The sequence below is a fragment of the Camelus dromedarius genome, chromosome 20 (assembly GCF_036321535.1).
Source record: "Camelus dromedarius isolate mCamDro1 chromosome 20, mCamDro1.pat, whole genome shotgun sequence".
Classification (NCBI taxonomy): domain Eukaryota; kingdom Metazoa; phylum Chordata; class Mammalia; order Artiodactyla; family Camelidae; genus Camelus; species Camelus dromedarius.
In genome coordinates, this window is record NC_087455.1 from 20,113,152 (window position 1) to 20,134,890 (window position 21,739).

Here is a 21,739-nt window from a genome sequence, read left to right on the forward strand (position 1 = left end):
GGAAAGCTGCAAGAATCTGGGTTTATTAGAATTCTTCATGAGATACACATCTAACTACCTAAGGGGAGTTCTTGTCCAAAGCATAGAGAGCCTCATCTGCTTTTCATTCTGAATTTCCCCCAGGGTGCACTGTCTGTCCATCAGCAATTCCAGTGGCCAATGACTTAATCCTTGTAGAACTGGATGGTGAGCAATATTCTTTGCTTTACAACAGGAAGAAACATACATAAATAACTACCTTGGAACTACCTGGCAAACACCATCTAAGCCAGTGATAGAGGTTAACTTCCCCAGGGGTGGCACATTTTTAACTGAGAACCCCCATAGGATGTGAAGGTAAGGGCAGCTTATCTGTATGAAATTCTTCCAAAAGCTTATTACCGCAGTCTAATTAAGAGAAAGCATTGGTCAGTCCCCTATTGAGGGCTATTTTGTAAAGTATCTAACCCGTATTCAACATCATGAAAAATTAGGAAAAACTGAAACTCAGACCTAGAGGTTGTTAAGGAGATATGACAAGTAAGTGCAATCTTAAAATGGTCTTGGAAAAGGATGGTCTTTGTTTTCTTAGAAATAAAATATTTTAGATTTTATTTAAGAATTCTTTTTTCATCTTTGAAAAAGAGCAGAGTGGGAGAAATTATATTATTACACGTACACACATCCAGATATACTTAAGTATGCATAAAGAATGGATAATAACCACTAGTCAGTAAATAAAAATTAAAAATAGAAATGGGCAAGAGTCTCAATAAAGCACTTCAGCAAAGAAAATATCCAACTGGCTAAAGGATGTATGAAAAAGTGCTCAATTATTTAGTCAACAAGAGAACACAAATTTAAACACAGTGATGTACCAGCATGCATTCACTTGAATGGCCATAAACACACATGGTATTTCCTGTTGGCCAATATGTGAATCCACTGAAACTGGCATACACTACATGAGTTGATAAAATGCCTTTGGAAAATTATTTGATAGTTTCTACTATTGGTGACTACATGCCTTACGATCTATCACTTCTATTTATAGGTATATACCCAATAAAAATACTAATAAGTTCACTAAAATATAGACTAGAATGTTCATACAGCACTATTATCAATAGCCAGGACACAGAAACAATTCAGATATGAATCAAAAGAAGTATGGATTAAAAATTGATAAATTTATATAATGAGTTATTATTGCACAACTAAATGAATTGCTACACAGAAAGAAGTTGGATTTCAGCCTACTGGTGTGTAAAATAAGCTGAATAACAACAAAAATCTATACTGAATGATTAACTTATATACAATTATAAAAAAAAGATAAATGTAATCCATAGGGTTAGAAATCAGGTAAATGATTGCCTTTCAGTAATGACTGGAATGGCGCTCAGGGTGCAGAGGCAGGGGAGCACTCCTTCAATAAAGATAATATTCTATTTCTTGATTTAGGTGATGGAAACCCAGGTATGTTCAATTTGTATAAATTAATTGTGCAGAACACTTATAATTTCTGAATCTATAAATATACATTATACATCAACACAACTTTAAAAGGGTAATGATGAAATAATATAGGACAATCGTTCTATTTCTAGTCCATAACAAATTATTTTAAAATAGTAGAAAACAAAATGAAACAAAATGTTACCTTTAACTTAAAAGCAAGAGAAATTGATTTTAAAATGAACTGTTTGTTTTCTTTTAAGTAATTAGGTTACACAAAGGACCTCAAGAAAATAATGTGATAAAGTGACAACAAGATGAGACAAATACTTGGAAATAAATATATTGTAAAAAATAGAGGGATAAGAATTAATGATATCAGATAAAAATAAGTTCAGGAAAAATGTTCTTTTATATATATATATATATATATATATAGGAATATATATATATATTCATTTTTCAATTATGTTCTCCAAATTGTCTTTAACAACATTTAATCAACTGACCAAGAATAAGAAGGTAAAAAACACATAATAATAATCTACATTTTATATTGATTTTGGAGTATGTATAAGACAATATGAGGATGTTTGAAGGAGATTAAAAATATCCCACTTCTGAAAAATATCCCACTGTACATGTATTTCATTCTTCTTAAAATAGAAAGTCATTCTGTTACCTCTTTTTATTCCCCAGTTGCTAAAATAAAATGACTTTACTGAGCTCCATTTACGTATCTGATCTATCAAGTAAAATATGGGTTCTAAGACCTTGTAATCTTGACCCTTACTGTGCAGTTTGGCTAGGTTTTACAAAATATTTTGATAAAATTAAATCTTTGTATTTTAATTTTTTAGCATTTCCTGAAGAGTAAAATAGGATGAGCTTAATGCCTGCATCTTTGAGGACTGAGTAACAACAGTAAACAGAAATGTATGCTCTAGCATATATTTGACAGGAGGATGTTTTCCACTATGCTCGTCTAATCGTGTGGAAAGGAGTGAAAACTATTATGTGTTGACAGTCCAGATTAGCTCCTTAAACTTGGTTAGATCTGAGTTTCCTTTACAACTTCGATTTTTAATACAGGTCTGGAAAGCATGGTAAAATTGAATAATAAACATAACTGTCACAGCTATCTTGCCAAAGAAAACGAGGCATGTTATTGGTCATGCCAGATAATTTATAACTTCATTTTCAAACAGAGAAAACAAAAGAATTTGTGTAAAAGTAGACAACTTTTGAATGGGTATGCCAAAAGTCTACATTCTAGTTTCCTTGGCATGATATAGATTTCCTAAAATGACACATTTGTTTTGTTATTCCTTCATCAAATAAGTACGGAGCTTCTACTCTGTGCAAGACCCTGTAGTGGGTGGTCATGCAGATGAACAAAAGAGAAAAAGATCCTTGCCTTCATGAGGTTTACATTCTGGTGGAGAAAAATACTGACCCGAAAAAGCAGCATAATTACCAAGAAAATTATACATTATATTGGAAGATGATCATTGATACGGAAAAATATATAGCAAAGCAAGAAGAGGAAGGGCTGGAGTTAAGTAGCTAAATAATAACAATGTTTTGGGACAGTAAAAATATGCAGGGTGTTTGCTGTATCACCTGTAAAATAGCAGCCAACATAAGGGGCTTTTTTTTCCTCATAGCCAGGATATAAACATTCAGGAACCAGGATGCCAACCAAGGTTGCAAATCCGAGCATGACATGTGGGAGGAAATGAAGAGAGACCAGAGTGGCTGGAGTTTTATTCAAGGTGAAGAGTAGAGAGGTAGATGGGTGGCAGCCAAATTGTGTGGGGCCAGGTAAGGTATGGATTTTATTCTCTGTAAAATCAGAAGTGCAGAAAGACTTTGAGTAGGTGAGTAAAATAATAGTATTTGAATATTGAGAAGGCCTTTTTAAGTGGCCGGTATAGAATTGGGCTAAAATAGAACAGGTGAGAGGATGAAGGGGCTGTTGCAAGAGTGATGGATACAGATGTCAGTGTCCCTGGCTACACTGCTGGAGGGGAGCTGAAGAAGAGAGGAGGTAAAAAAAAATTCCTGATGGATAGGATGTTGCAGATGAAGGAAAAACAAGTGGAAATAAAGCATCACTTTAAGGTTTCCAGTTTGAATGGCTGGGCAGATAAATCCGGCAAATTTTGAGGTAAGACAGCATGTGGAGTAGTAGGTAGGAATGAAGATGCTGTGATTTGCTGTGGAAAGCCAAGATAAATATTTAAGATATATTTAGCTGTAGGTGAGTTTGCGACTTTAAAATGGAGATGCCAATTACTCAGATGGATACAAGATTAGAAATCCCATAGAGATACAAATTTGGCAGTAATATAGATAAATCTGTGTTTACTTTTTAATCTATGGGAATGAACAGAGAGCCAAAAATGAGTCTGAGAAATTCCTCTGTCCTGAATTCCAATAGGTGATTTGAATCTACAAAAGAAACCAAAAATGTTTACTGAGATGAAGATGAAGACAAAGAGGGAAATAAGGGAAAGGAGGCAGAGGAGGAGGAGGAAGCATAGGGAGAAAAAAGAAATTTGAAACAGTAATTTAATGGAAGTTAAAAAAAGAATATTTTTGTAAAAGAGGGAGTGGTCTTTTGGGTCTCATGCTCTCAAGAGTTCCAGAAAGGATCACTACAAATCTACATAGATTATTATTGTTTCATGGTACCTGACACAAATCATTGGTAACCTTAACAAAAGCATTTTCCATGGCTGGTTTAGAGGCAGACTGAGGTAGACTGAATTATGAATAGAAAGTGAAGAAGTAGCACTATCTCTAGACAGTTTTTTTTTTTAAACATAGTAATGTATAACAGAAATGCAGTGAAAATTAGAGGAAAATATGGGGCAAAGGAATGATAACACTTGGGCTCTTGCTGTAATCCATTGCTACCTGAGAAATTTTATTCATAATGCATTTGTTACATAGAGACGAATGTCTAGTTGTTAAACATTTGGGCTTTGAAGTTAGACAGCTGGGCCAGATCGTGAACAAGATTCTTGTCAGTGCTAAAACTCAGGCTTTTTCTCTGTCACGTATGTATCATATCTACCTCACAGTTTCTTGTGAAGATTAAATGAAACAATGTATGTGGAACATCTAGTACAGACCTTGATACATGGTACAAATGTCTGCTTCTCTCTTTCATTATTTTTTATTCAAATTCTATCATTACTGTTTCCCTCTAGTTTAACATGACAAGTAACTGGTCAAACCAATATACAACCCAGGCTAAATCTAAAATAAATTATCTGTGGTAGAAATCACTTTTCATGATATTTTCAGAGAACATTGAATTATTTTCTCTGTAATCCTTTTGTCTACAGAACGTTTTCCACATTCTTAATCCTGGCGCAAAGGATTTGGGACAGCCGTTTTGAACACAGGATGGTTCAATCTTGAAATAAGATAAAGTAATTCTACAGACTACCACTAGAGGACAGAAGAGAGTCAGGCAATTTCTGAGAAGAAATACAAACTCAGGGAGGGACTGGTCTTGGATGCGGGGACAGGCAAGCTTCCCTACTATGGGAAACTCAGATACCAGCGCCAAAATAATGTTTTTGATTAAGCTCATTATTTTTAAATTATATAATGGAGCAGAAAATTTTTCTCAGAGCCAAAATGTGTTTGCATCTCAAAGGTTGTAAGGGGACAATTTTCATTTTATTATTCTGCACTTCTGTGATAGCTCACTTAATTCTGCATGATACTAATTTATTTGTTATCATGCTTGTCATCAACTACCATTGTATGTAAAATTTTTGAAGGCTGGGGCTGTGTCTCACTTGGGTAATTCTTTAGTTTAGCAGACTCGGGTTCAATTTTAACATTCATCATCATCAAGGCAGAGACAGGCAACGGCAAAATGTTCCCAGGTTAGTGATTAGGGAAGCCGAGACACAGATAAGAAGCGTTCACATTCCTCCTCATATCTGATAGGTTGTTGTGTTAAAAGCCAAAATCAAAGCCAGAAAAAGCAGTGACTGTGCACTTAAACACATTGTGTATTCCCTTGAACAAACATAAAAGAAATATTTATTTAATGTGTAACGTGTGTTAGTGTTTCATGCTCTGACATACATTATTTCACTTCTTAATCTCAGCAATTTGGTTAGATAGATTTCTCACTTCATTTTCCGACTGAGGAAACTGAGACCCAAAAATGTTCAGCCACTCACCTAGTATCACAGAGCTAGCGTGTATTGGAGCTGTTAAGGTAATATCTCACTAGAAACAATGAGAAAATAGAAATGATTCTATACGAATCCTCCTGCCTGTAACAGGGGAGAAAGCAGAGCCCAAGTTCCTCATCACAAAGGTGATGTGAGAGTATATGGATTATGAAATTAAGAAAATAACTTTTTAAATGTCAGTTTTTTTCTTAAATGAGTAAATATGAGGCTTCATTTTGTAATATGTGTGAGTAAAAGAATCACTCAAGTACCAGTATGATAAATAAGCAAAGCATAAAATAGAAAAATAAAACAATTATTTTCAAAATATCACCTCTGAACATATGTACACTGTTTTACGTATCATAGTTCTTGCTTTGTGACAGAAGCCCCAATTTTCAACATCGTTAGAACCAGGATACACATTTCAACATTATTAAGAGGAAAATTTAGAAACAGCTTAAATACTCAACAATACAGAAAATGTTCAGGACCCTTCAGGATACTCTATGCTATAGAGCTCTTAAATTGATACTTAAATATGAGTATGACCAGGTGAATGAAGACCCAATGGTAGAGAAACAGACCAGAATAAGAACTGACGTACAAGCAGTGGTCTCTCCCCACCGCTCAGTAAGAAGGCTGGCCGGCCCGCCTGCTCGCCTGCCTGCCTGCCCGCCTGCCTGCCTGCCCGCCTGCCTGCCTGCCTTCCTTTTATTTTTACTTCCTCATCTTCCATGATCATGAAAGCCTTTCTGAATTAAAAAAAATCCATAATTTTGAAAATAAACCATCCTTTAGAACTTTATATAGATTTCATGCATTTTAAACACACTTGCCTATGTTTCTGTCTCCAGGACAGGACTCTCCTGTGCTTCATGGTACAGGCGTCTGGACTTTCTACTATGTTCTAATTATGTTCCCAGAGTGGACTGAAAGCTATATGTTGAGAAAAAATCGGATTTGACTGGAAGCAATCTTGTGATTCACTGTGAAGCATAAAGAGCTTGTCACAATGTCTAACTTGACAGAGAGGTAACCACTTTTAGATTTTATAGTATTCTTTCTTCTCTCTGAGGATACAGATCCGAACTTTAAGAAATATATACCATCCTTCATTATTCTAGAAGGTGCTTGCCATGAACTGCCTAAAATCAATATTAATCAAATATGTATTGAAAAATCCATTAGCATAGAGTGCTTTGATAAACATGACCGGGGAGACGGTACTGGGGGGCAGCCTGGAGAGAGAAGGAAGTACTCCGTTACGCAATGCCCTATATGAACATATCAATGGCAAATGATATTTAGAGGATAGTCAGAGTCTGAAACTATTCTCCTCATATGAATATAGTGTCACAGATGGGAGATGGACATATAGCTTATGGAATAAAGTGTTAATTAACTCTTTTACAAGATATTTGCAGTCTTAAAGAGTCCACACTCAGCCTACCTTTATATTTCTCTCTTGGAGTTTGTGAAGCTCAGTGATAAAACTAGTTCTTAATTGCATTTCCTATCTATTCTGCCTTAAAACAATTTTTTCTGCTGTTATTAGGTCTTACTAAAAAATAATTATATATATATTTATAATATACAATATACTATATATCTTGTATATACTGAAATTGTAAAGAAAGTGAAAATAAATAAGAGGTTCTCAATCTAGTAAAGAATATGTAAGATACAAAAACATATTTAATTTAGTAAATATGTTCAGACTACATATATGTTGAGTTCTTTTTGTTTTACTTATTATTCTTGCAAAGAAGCAGTGTTAATGGTTTATTTACATCCTTATTTTGTTATACGTTCACCTGGAGAAAGCATATGCAAATGTTAATACTCTAAGCTTCTTCAAATCATCTGTTTCTGATGTAGTAATTTATCAGAAACAATTTTGATGGGGAACACTAAAGCTAACAGTACTCAGTGGCTAAATTTCCTCATCACCCCGGTATGGTTCTAATTCTCTTTCGGAAACTTTTCTTTCCAAAACTTAGGAAGGAAATATGAATTGTGGGTACCTAGTACCTCTGCTTCTTTTGTGTTTCTATTCCTGAGTGCTCAAAACCATCTCTAGACTGTCTGGGATACAATCAGGGCTGATTACCAAACAATGGGTACTCATTAAGGGTTCTCAGTTTCCAGGCAACCACAGCTGTCAATCAGTGGAGCCTTAAAAAAAAAAGCCTTTAAATACATTCTCTTCTCTTCACAAACATTATTTTTCAGGTACTCTTCAGTCAAGACTATATTATTGTAACTGTGTCATAATTAATGTTCTTACCTTCAGTCTGTTCCTTCTCATTATTCTCTTCTTAAAAATTACATAGCCTCTTGGTTACTGATTTTAGTACTCCATATATATATATGTATATTTATAATAGTCCTTATTTATATACTGTTATTGTTAACTATCTCAGTCACCAACCATAGTCTTAGTTTCTTAAAGCCATGAACATTTTTATTGCATCATTAAAATGTCTGAAGCATCTCCAATATAAGAAGTACTCAATAATGACTGTTGCATGGGACAGATGAGGGTGGAGATGGATGGATAATAAATTGAAATATAAACTCTCTTACAGAGAATTTATGTTTCTTAATAATTTGATTGATGTGGGAGAAATTATCCATGAATTTTTCATGTAGTTTTCTGAGCAAAGGGCATTGGCCATCCTTTCAAGGAAGTCTGCATAGTAAACATTCTTGAAAGTTAGAAATAGGTCAGTGGGAAGACATTTCCTGACCAGTATACTAGAGATAGAATTTGACTTTCTCTAAAGTCATTTTAGGGCAGTAACGTCACCTTAAAGATGATTTGCTCAAAGATGATTTGCTCACACTCAAAAGTAAAGATAAGGTTTCCCTCTTTCTCCAGAGGGATGACTGGATAGGTTGCCAGCAGTCCCAATATAAGACCAAAAGCACATCCTAATTTTGGAATTCCTCTTTTGTACCTGTACCTGAATATACAGGTAACATTTAGTCCTTCCTGTAACAGCCAAGAAGAGTTGGGATACGAGGCTCTGGGTCTAGGAATTTATTCTGGCTGTGCTTTTGCAATAAACAGTAAGTTCTCTAGTCTAGAGGTCTTATCCTGCCAAGAAAGATAAAAGCTTGGCTCCTTCAGTTTCAGAATCAACAGACCCACTCTAACATACCAACCTAATCTGTGACCATTATTTTAATTATTTAAGCATTGTATACACTACTCATTAGACCATTTCCCTTTATACTGGTACATTTTAAAAATATATTTTTAAGAATTTTTTAGAGCACTTTTATGTTCAAAGCAAATTTAAAAGGAAGGAACAGAAATTTCCCAGTTACCCCCTGCTCTCACACATGCATAGCCTCTCTCTCATTATCAGCATCACTCAACATAATGGTACCTTTTTTTCCCAAAGATGAACATATATTGACACATTACAATCACCCACAGCCCACAGTTTACCTTAGAATTCATTCTTGGTATATACATCTTATGGGTTTGGACAAGTGTATAATGACACGTATCTATCATTACAGTGTCCTACAGAATAGTTTCACTTCCCTAAAAATGCCCTGTGCTCTGCCTGTTTATCCCTCTACCCCTCACCCCCTACCCTCTTTGGTGATCACTGATTTTTTTACTACTTCCATAGTTTTGCCTTTTCTAGAATGACCCAGTTTGCCCACATCCTTGCAAGCATTTGACATTTGCCATTGTTACTTTTTAAAAAAAAATTAGCTATTTGGATAGATGTGTAATGATAGCTCATTATACTTTTAACTTTCCTGTGCTCATCTACCATCTCTAAATATAATTAGTAAAATATCTGCTCATATCTTTTGCCCATTTTCTACTTGAATTGTTTGCTTTTTACTGCTAAGTTCTGAGTTTATATATTTTCCATATAGTCATTGGTTTTACATGTGATTTGCAAATATTTTCTCCTACTCTCTGTATACCTGGAAAAAAATCTCAGTTGATCAAGCTATATAATTCTTTTTATATATTAAAGGATCTATTTGCCAATATTTTGTTGCAAATGTTTGGACATGTTTATGAGAGAGGTAGATCTATATTTCCCTTGGGGGTGTGTGTGTGCTTTCTTTGTCTGCTTTTGGCATCAGAGTAATACAGGTCTCATAAAATGGGTTGCAAAATATTCTCTCCTCTCCTGTTTTCTATAAGAGACTGTTTAATATCTGTGTTAATTCTTATTTAAATTTTTGATGAAATTCTCCAGTGAAGCAATTTAGGCCTGGGGTTTTCTTCGTCAGGAGATTTTTATTTACAAATCGAATTCCTTTTGTGCTTACGGGGCTATTCAGTTTGTCTAGTCGATCTTGATTGTTTTTTGTCCTTCATGACTTTTAAGGAATTGGTCCATATTTTCTAAGTTTTTGAATGTATGAACACAAAATTATTCATAGTATCATGGTATTATCCTTTCAATGGGTGAAGTATATGTAACGATGCCTCTTTTTATTTATTTTATATTGAGTCTGTGGCATGTTTTGCCAATGGGAAACCATACTTGCCATGTCTGAGATATGCTCTATCTTCAGTTTCTTCCATTTTAACTCCTAAAACACCTGAAGGATGCAGTTGAAAATGTCAGTTTTTCTGTGACCCCCTTTCCTAATTGTCATATCTCTTCTTCCATTCTGTAGTCTTCCAATATTTCTCACTAATTTCAACTCACTGAGAAATATCAGAAAACCGCATTGGTCAGGCAAAGCTAAGTTTCTTAGACTTACTGTAGGAAGGGAGAATGCCACTTTGACATTGTTACTAGTGTCTATAAAAAAAATAAATAAATAAAATTCAAAACAGTTTGCAATTGATCTGGCTTCAGGCTGTGACTTATTTTATTATTTTTTGTTTTCTCTTTTCCCCTCTCTGCTCTTTTTCTGAGTATCAGCCCTTCCTCTGAAACTTGAATCATTGCAAGGCTTGCAAAAACAGTTCTCAAAAGAATTGTAATAACAGTTGCCTAAATGGCACTATACCCACAATCCCTAGCCAGAGGCATGGAATCACAAAAATTTCCATCTTTTCAAACCATAGGCAACCATAGGTTTTGTAGCAGTTAAAGATGAGGAAAAGTTCTACCTCAACCAAACCACAAAAACACATACTTCTCCCCTCCCCTCACTCTGTGAAACTCCAGTACTGCCTGGCTTAGGGAGTGATTTGGTCTTTAGCTGCTTCCTGATGCACCTCAGCTGAATAAATTTTTTAATCTGTGAATCAAACTATTTTTTCTCTCTTGTCATATCAAGGTGAAAAAATATAGATGAGAATGTTTATAAGATTTTATGTCTTTGGTTGTGTTATTTTTAACTTATCTTGCAGAACAGAGAATTAGTTGGGAATGGACCAATTTTATGACAATCATTTATATTTCTTGGCATAGCTGGAAAGAGGGTCTTGAAAGGAGTCTTGATAGGGAAGCTGTTTTACTTGGTTGATAATCTTATCTTCCAAAAGCGAGCATTTCCTAGAGCAAGCAGTTAATTTGTTATTTTATTTTTTAAATATCTGTTCTCAGTATTGTTTAACACAGATTTAGAATAGTTTGCTCTGCTCCAGTATTGTTCAGTATGATAATATGTGTGTTTCTGGTATTATTTAATACATGCACTGGATAAAGATGTCAGTATTGGTTTTCTATCCATATATCCATTATAACACTGAGTTCAATTATAATTGATTATAATTTTAATTATTACAATTATTGTGATTATTTACATGGCTGTTTACTACATAGTGAAGAATTATAGGGCAAAGGTTATCTTGTCCATGTTTATATACCACTTGATGACTGTCATCCAGCTATAAAATAGAGTGAAATGTATTTATATTTGCAAACATAGAGGGCAACAACTACACAGTTTTATGGTACAAAAATGCAACAAATAATCTCGAATCGAAGCTGAACTGTATTATATCACTTTCTCAATATAGCTCAAAAATCCAAGCTAGGGTTAATCTGGCTTAACATGAATACATTTTTTCTGCCAGGAGCAAAATTATTGAGGTTGCATTTCTCTTCTCTACTATATCCTGTTCTAACCACAAATATTTAGAATAATTTAAAAGTGAGAACTTAATTGAGGATGTACAAGCCGTCTCAAGAACCCCTCAGGCTCAACATGCCTTCACATACAACACAATCAGCAAATACTCTGTGTCCTTATGACTCATTCAATCGTAAAGGAATTTTTGAGAAAAATCAAGGTAAGGTAAAATACCAAATAGCAACAACAAACTTTGTTTCAGGATTTACATTTATGGTAACATAATAATAACAATTTGTGAAGGCTCATCTTATTTGTTCAACCCATTATGCCTTTCCAGACACATTGTAGTGTCAGCAGTTCTGAAGGGTTGAATTATATTAGAGAAACATTTGTTCCATGCTAACTGCAAGGAGGAGCTGTGTATCTGCTAGAACGCTCCCAGCTTCCAAAGATTCTGGTTGGTTATTCTGCCCCATCACAGAACCAGAAATGTTAATCAAACTCATCTACTTTATAATGTATGAAATATCATTCTTGTCTAGCTCTATGCCTCAGTCATAATAGACATTTTTAAAGGATGAAGTAATGTAATGAAATAACAATAAAATTATTTTCATTGTTTTAAACAATTTTTTGTACAATATTATTAATCATTACTGATCTCTTCATTGATTCCACATATATATTTTGAACATAGCTACATTTGATATTCTGAGTTATACAAAAGAAACAATGCATTGTATGTGAACTTTAGGAATATGCAGTGGATTTTAGTTCACGTTTATAAACACTTTTCACTACCTGCATTTGTCAAGAAATGTTTGGTCCTAAGACAGGCATTGTATTAAAAAAAAAAAAAGGAAGCTATTTTTAAGAATTAAATTATAGTAACATAAAAAAGTGATTTCTATAAAATATGGCTCTGGGTGTCAATCTGGTGCTACAGAGATCCCAAGTAGAGGCACTTCAGTCATTCCGGATGATTAGAAGGCAGATGGAGGAAATTTTGGCTGTTCTAATTTTGACTGCTATGAACAGATAAGCGGTATAGAATGAATCTTCTCTGTAAGGGGGAAGATCTCCAGAATAAGTTCCGGGAATATACTATGTCCTTTCTTCTGGGTTTGCCAAAGCATAACTTCACAGCTTATTCCAGGAAAAACTGAGTGAGGAATTGGAAGAATGGTGAAACTGATGGTGAAAAAATAGAAGATATTTAGTTAATTTATCCAGGTGTTAATTACCTTCATTACTTTCATTAAATACCTTCTTTATTTGTACATTTTCACCATCACTGATTCTTCTCTCCAACATTACTCATGTGTGTACATACATATATTTTTTTTCTATGTATATATTTATAGTCTTTATACTGTGGTTGTAATGACAGTGCCTATGGTTAACTAGAGGTACATTAACCTGAGCATCTTGGTAGTCAGTCAAGATAGTCTACTAACCTCTTTATGAAATTCTTGTTCTATTACTCCATATCAATCACTGCTATTTCAGATGTTCTTTTGGGATCATTGTTGAGCAGTTTGAAATTTGTTGTTAAAAGTTTCCAAAGTAGGTTCAAGTAGTTCAACAAAAATTGTAGTCCCTAATCTATTTAAATACACTCAATAGTAAAATTCAAGCAAGTCTGAATACATATCCTCCCATTATTAATTTTCTAAGAAGAAATTCAATCATCAAAATTAAATTCTTGCAAGTTAAAATCCATAAGAATTAAAGTAAAAACTGCATCTTCTTCAATGTTAATCCTACTCAGTCTTCATTAGAGGAATTTTCACTCAAAAGCCTGTGTAGAGATGGCACTCTTGCAACAGGAGAAGCTTGGGTCAATTTCTTTTTATTTAAGAGTGAGGTTACCTCAATACCTCACAAACTGAATTAGTCAAGGATTCTGTTCTCATGTGCCCCCACTTTAAGAGAGTCTATGAATTAATAAGCTATACAAGGTTATCATAATACTAGCCTAATACAAAGTTCAGAAATCAAGCCAAATTCTTTAGCCTAGGATAGTTATGCCAAATAAATTTATTTTCTCAGGATGCAATATTGAATCAATAGAAGGACTTTTGCCAAAGATCATAAAGATTATCATTTATATCTACAGAAGATGAGGTAGGCTAAAACATTCAGCTTGGTTTCAGCTACCATTAAAATGTCAATCTGTGAGAATTGTCCAGACAGTAAGATCTTTGAACTTAGAATAAATCTGGGGACGTCTCTCAGCGTAAGACTAATCTGAGTCACACTGCCTTTGCCAAATGGAGGAAGAGAACTCACTTTTTTTTTTAAACCATCTTCTCACAGGGAATGGAAATTGAGTCATTTCTGCCTACTTGCCACATCTTAAAATTTGAAAAATTTGCAGCTTCAATCTTACAAGAGGCATTTTTCTTTACTTTTCTGATAATTCAAAGTCTCTCAATTTCTATTTTACCTCTGATACTCAGGTTTCTTGCAACCCAGTGACAAGTTGTGTGCACACAAAGTACACTTCATTTTGTAGAGCACAAATGTTTTTCACCCAGAGCCAAAGTGACTGCTATGCTGGACTCTTAACAATTCCATGAAAACATTATCTCTTAGTTTTAGATTCCACGTAAATTTCTATGCAGAACCACCCTCAGAAGACTATTGATCCACCAGCTAATGGTTTTTGATGCCTGTGAATCTAGAAGCTTGTGGAGAATCAGAACTACTGCCATATGAGCCTCCATGGACCTAAGTTATTAGCATCTCCTGTCTTGGGTGGCAGTTGTTTGTTTTTCCTTTTCTGCTCTAACAGCAATGGGTTCTGCCTCTAGGGTTCCCTGGCCTTTCATGATTCCTTTTGCTTTTCGGTATGCCTGACCTGAGAATAGAGCGGTTTAACCTGATTATTACGTTGATCTCAGTCTCTTGGCCTGTCATTTACTTGACAGGGAAATTCAGTTCAAGCAACCAAAAATACATCCTAGCTTGTAATGTCCTAAAAAACTTGTATAAGTAGATGAGAAAATTCAATTGTCCATAGAAAACAGATGAAACACACCACCTTCAACGAGTCCTGCTTTGGTTTCCAGTGACATTTGGTTTTAGGAATTTACGCATCTAGGGGAAAATGACAGGTGTAACAAACATGACAAAAATGAAGAATGTATTTCAGAATGAACATATGATAATCCTTGAATATTGCCTTCGCTATAAGTAAAGAAAGGAAATTGTCTATGCTGTTTGATGCATGATATATATATTGAAAAATACTGAGGAAAAGAGAAGGCTGCAGATACAAGTATTTTTGAATATGCGGAGTCTGAACTATATTTCAAACTCTATAAAATGAATTTTAAAATATAATATAAACTCAATTACTACAAGGATATTAAAATGTAGCATTAGTTAAAGCTCGTATATGTTGTCTTCAATGTATTCTGCAGTTTGTCACCTTAAAAGTGAGCTTCTGGCTTGTTTAAAAATGTCTTTTCTATTGTGTTCTGCTTTTTAAAATTAATGGTGATAGCCTAAAATACATAATTCTTTAGCTCAAGATTATACTTACAGGAAAGCTACTTTACATGTTTTTTGAGGAAAATGAATTTATTAAAAAAAAACCTCTGGCATTTTATGAGAAAATTCATACTATATGAACTATAAGGCACTGTAAATTATAGGCAATTATGTTATATTCACTAATGTATATTTTCATATGCATATAAATATATATGTATGTATTCACACATACACTGTCACTATACACATAAGAACATAAATATATTTAGTAGACTATCCAATTAGCCTAGGAAGGGTTTTTCTTTTTCTTTTTTTACTGAATATCCAGATCATTGCCAGTACTCTATCACCTATTAATTATATTGTACATATGCAGTAATTATATATAGTAATATTAAGATGACTATTACTATTAAAATACTGTTTATGCATATTGTTAATACTGAAATTAATATTAATATTATTAATTCTTTAATTTGTTACAATTTTTCTTTCTGTTTTTTGAAATCCACAATATTTCTTATCTAGGACCTCTACAAAAAAAGTTTCATAGTAGTAATAATCAAATACAATTACTGAGCACATGCTGTGTTTAGCAGTGTTTCTAGCGCTTTATATGAAATACCTCATTTTCCTTCCTGACGGTGCCAAGAAGTAGATACAGTTATTTCCACCTTACAAGTAAGAACCCTGAGCACTGAGGGATTAATTAATGTCTCTCAGCAAGTGGGAGGCAGAATTTGAGTCTGGGTGACCCATCTGCTTAGCTGGTGCTCACGGATACTGCATTATAGTTATATTGAGGTTAGTATATAGCCTTCCAGGAACGTGCCAGTATTGCATAATCATTTACAATTTGTTTTCATATCCAAGAGATTGTGTTCTAGGTTCCAGACTGGAGAGCATATCTACTGAGTTCTTCCTACAGATGCCAGGAGTTCAAGCAAGTAAATTGCTTCTCAAGACTCAGATTTTCCACTGAAATGGGGAATATTCTCTAACCTGGTTTATTTATGGGGCTTGAAATTAAACTATGTAAAACACTTGACATACTTTCAAGCTCTAGGTAATTATGAGATATCATTAATATCTTAAATATATTTACTTTTGAAATCTAAGGAAATAAATTTGAAAACTGAAACCATTTGCACTGATTATTTCCTAGAGAAATTCAGAACATTAAAAAAATAATGACTATTAAATGCTTGGCCAAAAGTCAAAGAGGTTTCATTCACTTTGTTGGACCCTAATTAAATAATTGAATATATTTATACACCTACTGGTGAGAGATTCAAAATTTTGAGAGGTAGACGTTCTTTAAAATAAAGGTTTTCCAACACAGCTCAAATAATTTTCTACTCCTGATGAAATTAAACAGGGCCCACATAGGAGCTCCTTTGGTTTCTTGACTTTCTGCTGGTAAAGCTATCCTTGAATTCATTGAGTTAAGAAAATAAAAAACGTTTTCCTTAAATAAACTGAAAATATGACCTTCTTGCTTAACACTTGCTTGCAGAAAAAGTGAGTTTTCTTTCTTTCTTCTTTTGAACCCAAAATGATTGTCAGTGTTGATTTCAAATCATTACATTTATTTTTTCCTTGCAGACTGAAAAATGAGTTTCTTTAGCTTCTAACTGAACTACTACTAAGTGAAAAGAATGAAACGTGTAATAATCAAATTGTATAAAAAGTATTAATATCATGCATTTATCTCATTATTGAATTTATAACAACTGATACAAATGATCTCAGGCAGACAATAATTGACTCCATGTTATCATGCTCTATGAGTGACAATTTAAGTCCATCTTATTTGTCCTAAATTAAAAAAAACACTATATGGAAAATGGCCAATAGTTTCAGGCTATTACTGAGGGTGCTCTAGCATAGATGCACGCTAGAAATACACTATATGCATACATTAATATAGCATTATATTTCTAGTTTTAATTATCTCACCCCAAATGAAATATCATGTGTGCCTAAACCAACTGTAGCAGTATAACCTGAGCAAAATTACTTGAAATTGTTTGACTTCTTGGGAGACTGTCTTCAGAAATGAGAAATCCTTTGCTACTACAAGTGTGAATTAATTTTGAATCTCATTACATTCTTATTCCCTTTTCTAACCAGTAAGAATGAATACCCTTAGGCAAGGCATCCCAGTAACTGTATAGAAAGTAAGGTTAAAGCAAGATGAACTTAAAAGTTAGATTCTGAGTATATTGACAACTTAGAAGGAACAAAAAGACAAGTATAAAAGTAACCGGAAAGTTTGTTGACCATTTAACACCTGTCAACTTCATCATCTTCCCTGACCTGTTTAAAGTCCTATATCAAAACTAAGCAGTAGTTATCAAACTAGGATGTGCATTGGGGAGCTTCAAAAGAAAAAATAATGCTTGGGTCCCATCACTTAAACTTCTAATCTAGCTCCTGTGATGTGTCATTTTAAGTATTACAGAGTTTATAATCTTTCCAAGAAATTATAGTTTGTAGTACTCTAAAGGAACCCTTAACACACATGTGCTATTATATACTATATATTAAACAACCTTTTCATAATAATATTCTTAATAAATATAATAATTTATAATTAATATATTTCAGGTAGATATTTTAGGAGCTTGGATACAATGTCAAGGCTGCAAAAGGCCAAAACCTACAATTTTTTTTGCACCTCTAGTTATGTTTCTTTTCTCAGTTCTTGAGAAATCAAATTGGTGAATCAACTCTGAAGCCTCAAAGCTGTTTGCCTTCAGTAAATGAGAAATCCTTAAAGTACAGAGACTGCCTATACTGCAAACTACGTTCCATCTTATGTTTTAACCATCTGAATCCTTGTCGGATCTCCTCCTATACTATAAAAGACTTAAGGACAGAAAAAGATTTTCATTGCTTTGGTGTTGACATTCTGTTTTGTTCTTTGGTGTTTTCATGCCTTTAGCACCTAGCACAATCACATCACATGTAGCAGGTTCTGAATAAATATTTGTTGAATTAATCCTTAGTAGAATCTCTGAAGTCCTTGTCATTAAAGTCCCTGTATGTTGCTATATGTGTTACGTCAGTCATGTTATAGGTAACGGAGGACATCATAGCCTTCTATTGACTGAGAGCTCCATGATGGTGAATGCTATCTCTTAATATTTTATAAAAATTCTCTATCATGGCTGGCATATATCTGCAGCAAATAGATATGACCTATATGTAGAAGTGGTTTACAGTGGGCAAGGGTGATTCAAAGACATTTATCAGAGCTTCGCTATCTGTCAACATAATCAATTTTGAAGATGCCGATTAGGATGGCAGAGATCAAGTTAGATGTGATTTATTTTTCAATTACATTATGTTTAAAAATCACCATTCAATGAACGCATTTATAAAATTTCAAAACAATATTTAGCCACAAATAAATATTAAATTACATTGTGAAAATGTCATCTATTTTCAATTAATGCATGTTCATCACTCCTAGATGGTTAGTAACAACGGAGTTACAGCTCCTTTTTTCCCCAAAACTCTACTTAGGCAAGACAAATTTACACCTAGAGTATATGAAAGTGAATATTCATAAATACTGAGATAAAATAAGAAATGCCCAGTAAACTGAAATAACACAATATGCTCATGAACAAACTTAAGAACAATTTATCAAATAATCATTCCTTGTGGTCTGAGTTCTTTAGATATTCACATTGAATTTACTTCATTTCATGGTCTAATGAGAAAACCTTTGCATTTCTTGCTGTTGTCTGCTGATTTCAACCTCAATAAGTTTTCTGTTTAAACACACTATGAATTGATAAACACTCTCTTTTCTGATCACACTGCACATACTGAGTCATTGCAATGGATGCTTTGTTTCACAACAGCTCTCACAAAGCAGATGCCTGTGTGCATTTTGAACATCCACTTTTCACAGTTTTGCTGAATTGTTTTAGACTTTTGTTTAATAGTACATTCTTAAAGCACAAAGATAATCTTTATTCTGAACTTCCTACACCTAGTTTCCTCCCTTATTGTCCTCACACATTAGAGGGCAAAATATAAATACTTGAGTTGATATTATGTATACAGAAAGGTTGTTATGACATATAATAAACTTCTGATTAAAACCAAATAGTTTTCATTATTTTTTCTTTGACGTATGTCTCTTATTTTAAGATAATTTATATGCAAAATGTCCATTCATTTCACACATGTCCTCTCTTTGCACAGCTGTGGTATAGATGTATTTCAGGTATCATAATTTAGTTAATTAATGCCAGTCAGCTAACAACACAAACATGGTTCAAACTACTATTTATCTAAGACTCCCTCTTTTTCCTGGTTTGCTAACATCATCATCATCATGAATAGGTATTGAGTTCTAGCAAGAATATTGTCAACATCTTTGACGTATGCTTTTTTATCTTCTTATTCATCCAATGATGTGAATTTTATTTACTGATATTTAAATGTTAAGCCAGACTCGCTTTCTTGGGTTAAACTTAATTTGATCGTGACGTAGTACCCTTATTTCTACATCATTGCATTTGGGTCATTAATATTTTAAGAATTTTCATCTGTTTTCATGTAGACCATTAGCCTTTAATATACGAATCTTGTAAAATTCTATAAAGGAAAGGCTGTCTCCATAAAATGAGTGGGGAATCATTTTCTTTTCATTGTTTAGTATAATGGGAAGTTGCATTGTTCTAGGGATTTATCAGTTTTATCTAACTGTAGTATTGTTCAAATATTCATCATCATATACATTTTTTTAATGTCTCTGGGATGTACAGTGAAGGCACTTGTTTTATCCCCCGTCCTACTGGTGTGCTTGCTTGCTTTTTTTTTCTCAATCATGCTAGAAGGCTGAATTTTATTAGGCTTTCAAAGTATTAATTTTTAATTTTGTTTCTTTATTGTATATTAATTTTCTAATGTATTAATCCCTATATTTATCTTTTCATTTCCCTTTTATAACTTATATAGGATTAATTTTTGGTATCTTTCTTTTTGAGAGGTATACTTAAATAATTGATTTTAGCATTTCTTTTTATAATAAATGCATTTAATTTTTAAAATTCTCTCCAAGTAACGCTTTAGTTATAACCCAGAAGTTTTAATATGTCACATTGTGCTATTAAATTCCAAAAGTTTTCAAATTTCAATTGTAATTTCTGCTTTGACCCAGTGTACAGCATAATTTCCAAAGACCTCAGAATTTCCTAGTATTTTATTTTTATTGCTATTAATTTTTTACTTAATTCTACTGAGATTAGAGAACATAATCTGAATTACTTTTTAATTTTAAAAATTGTTAAAGCTTATAATATGGCCCAGAATATGAACACTACTGGTAAACAGTTACACTATAAAATTTGTATTTTATGTATTATGTACATAAGTTTACATATATTTAGTTAAGTTGCTAATAATTTTTTGTCAAATCTTCTATGAATTTATTGATATTTTTCTCTGCTTATTTTATCAGCCATGGAGAGACTTTTCACAATGTGTAAAAGTCTCCCAATAAGGTTTAGGGTTTATTTGTTTTAAGTTTTAGTTGTATCAATTTATATTATATATTCTGAAGCCGTGTTACTAGGTACATACAAATTTAGAATTGTTATATTATTTAGTAGAATATTTATATAACCATTTTGTAATGTTTTTTCTTTGTTGTAATACTTCTCCATTTGTCTGCTTTGTCTCATATTTGTAAAACTATACCATCTTCCTTGATTTCAGGTTTGTATGGCACACCTTTATCTATTCTTTTATTTATAGTCTATCACCTACATAATTATCATGTGTCTCTTGTACATATCATGTAGTGTGTTTCAACAATCCTAATCTGTGAATATGTGTTAGTAATACTCATGCAAATCAATGTTTCTTAAATTCCTTCTATTTATTTATTTTCCTTTCACTGTTCTTTCTTTTATATTCTATTTGGTTTTGTTGTTTTGTTTTATTTCATTTTAGCTTAAGAATTTTCTTCCAATCTTACTTCCAGCTCACTAGTTCTGTCTTTTTTTTTTTTTTGTCCCACTTTAGTATTAATTTCACATATTGAGATTTCAGGTTCATTCACTGCATTTTAAAATTCTATGATTTTTATTTCCTATCTCTTAATTGATTCTAGCTCCCTAGTAAATTCTCTAACTTACCACTGGCTTTCTTGAAAATACTGATCAGTTATGTTACAGTGCAGTTTCTGAAAACTGCAAAAAGTGGGCCATTTTGGGTTTACTTACATTTTCTGTTGCTTCTCATTTCTTTATTTCTTGGTATATGTGGTGATTTTTGATTAAATGATGAACATTTTGTATGAAAAGTTACTAGAGGTTCTGAACGATGTAATGTCCCTTTAGAGAAAGTTCACTTTATTCACTTGCCGTCAGATAGATTATTATGGCAGATTATTCAGATAAAAACCTAAACTTGTTTGAGATGCAGTGAATGCTTATGCCAATGCTCTGTCTACCTCTGATGCACTCTGCTTTTTTGGTATAGCCCTATAGGGTCCCATCTGAGATCCCAGGAGTACTGATCAAAGCACCCTCACCCCTTGGCATGTCCTAAAA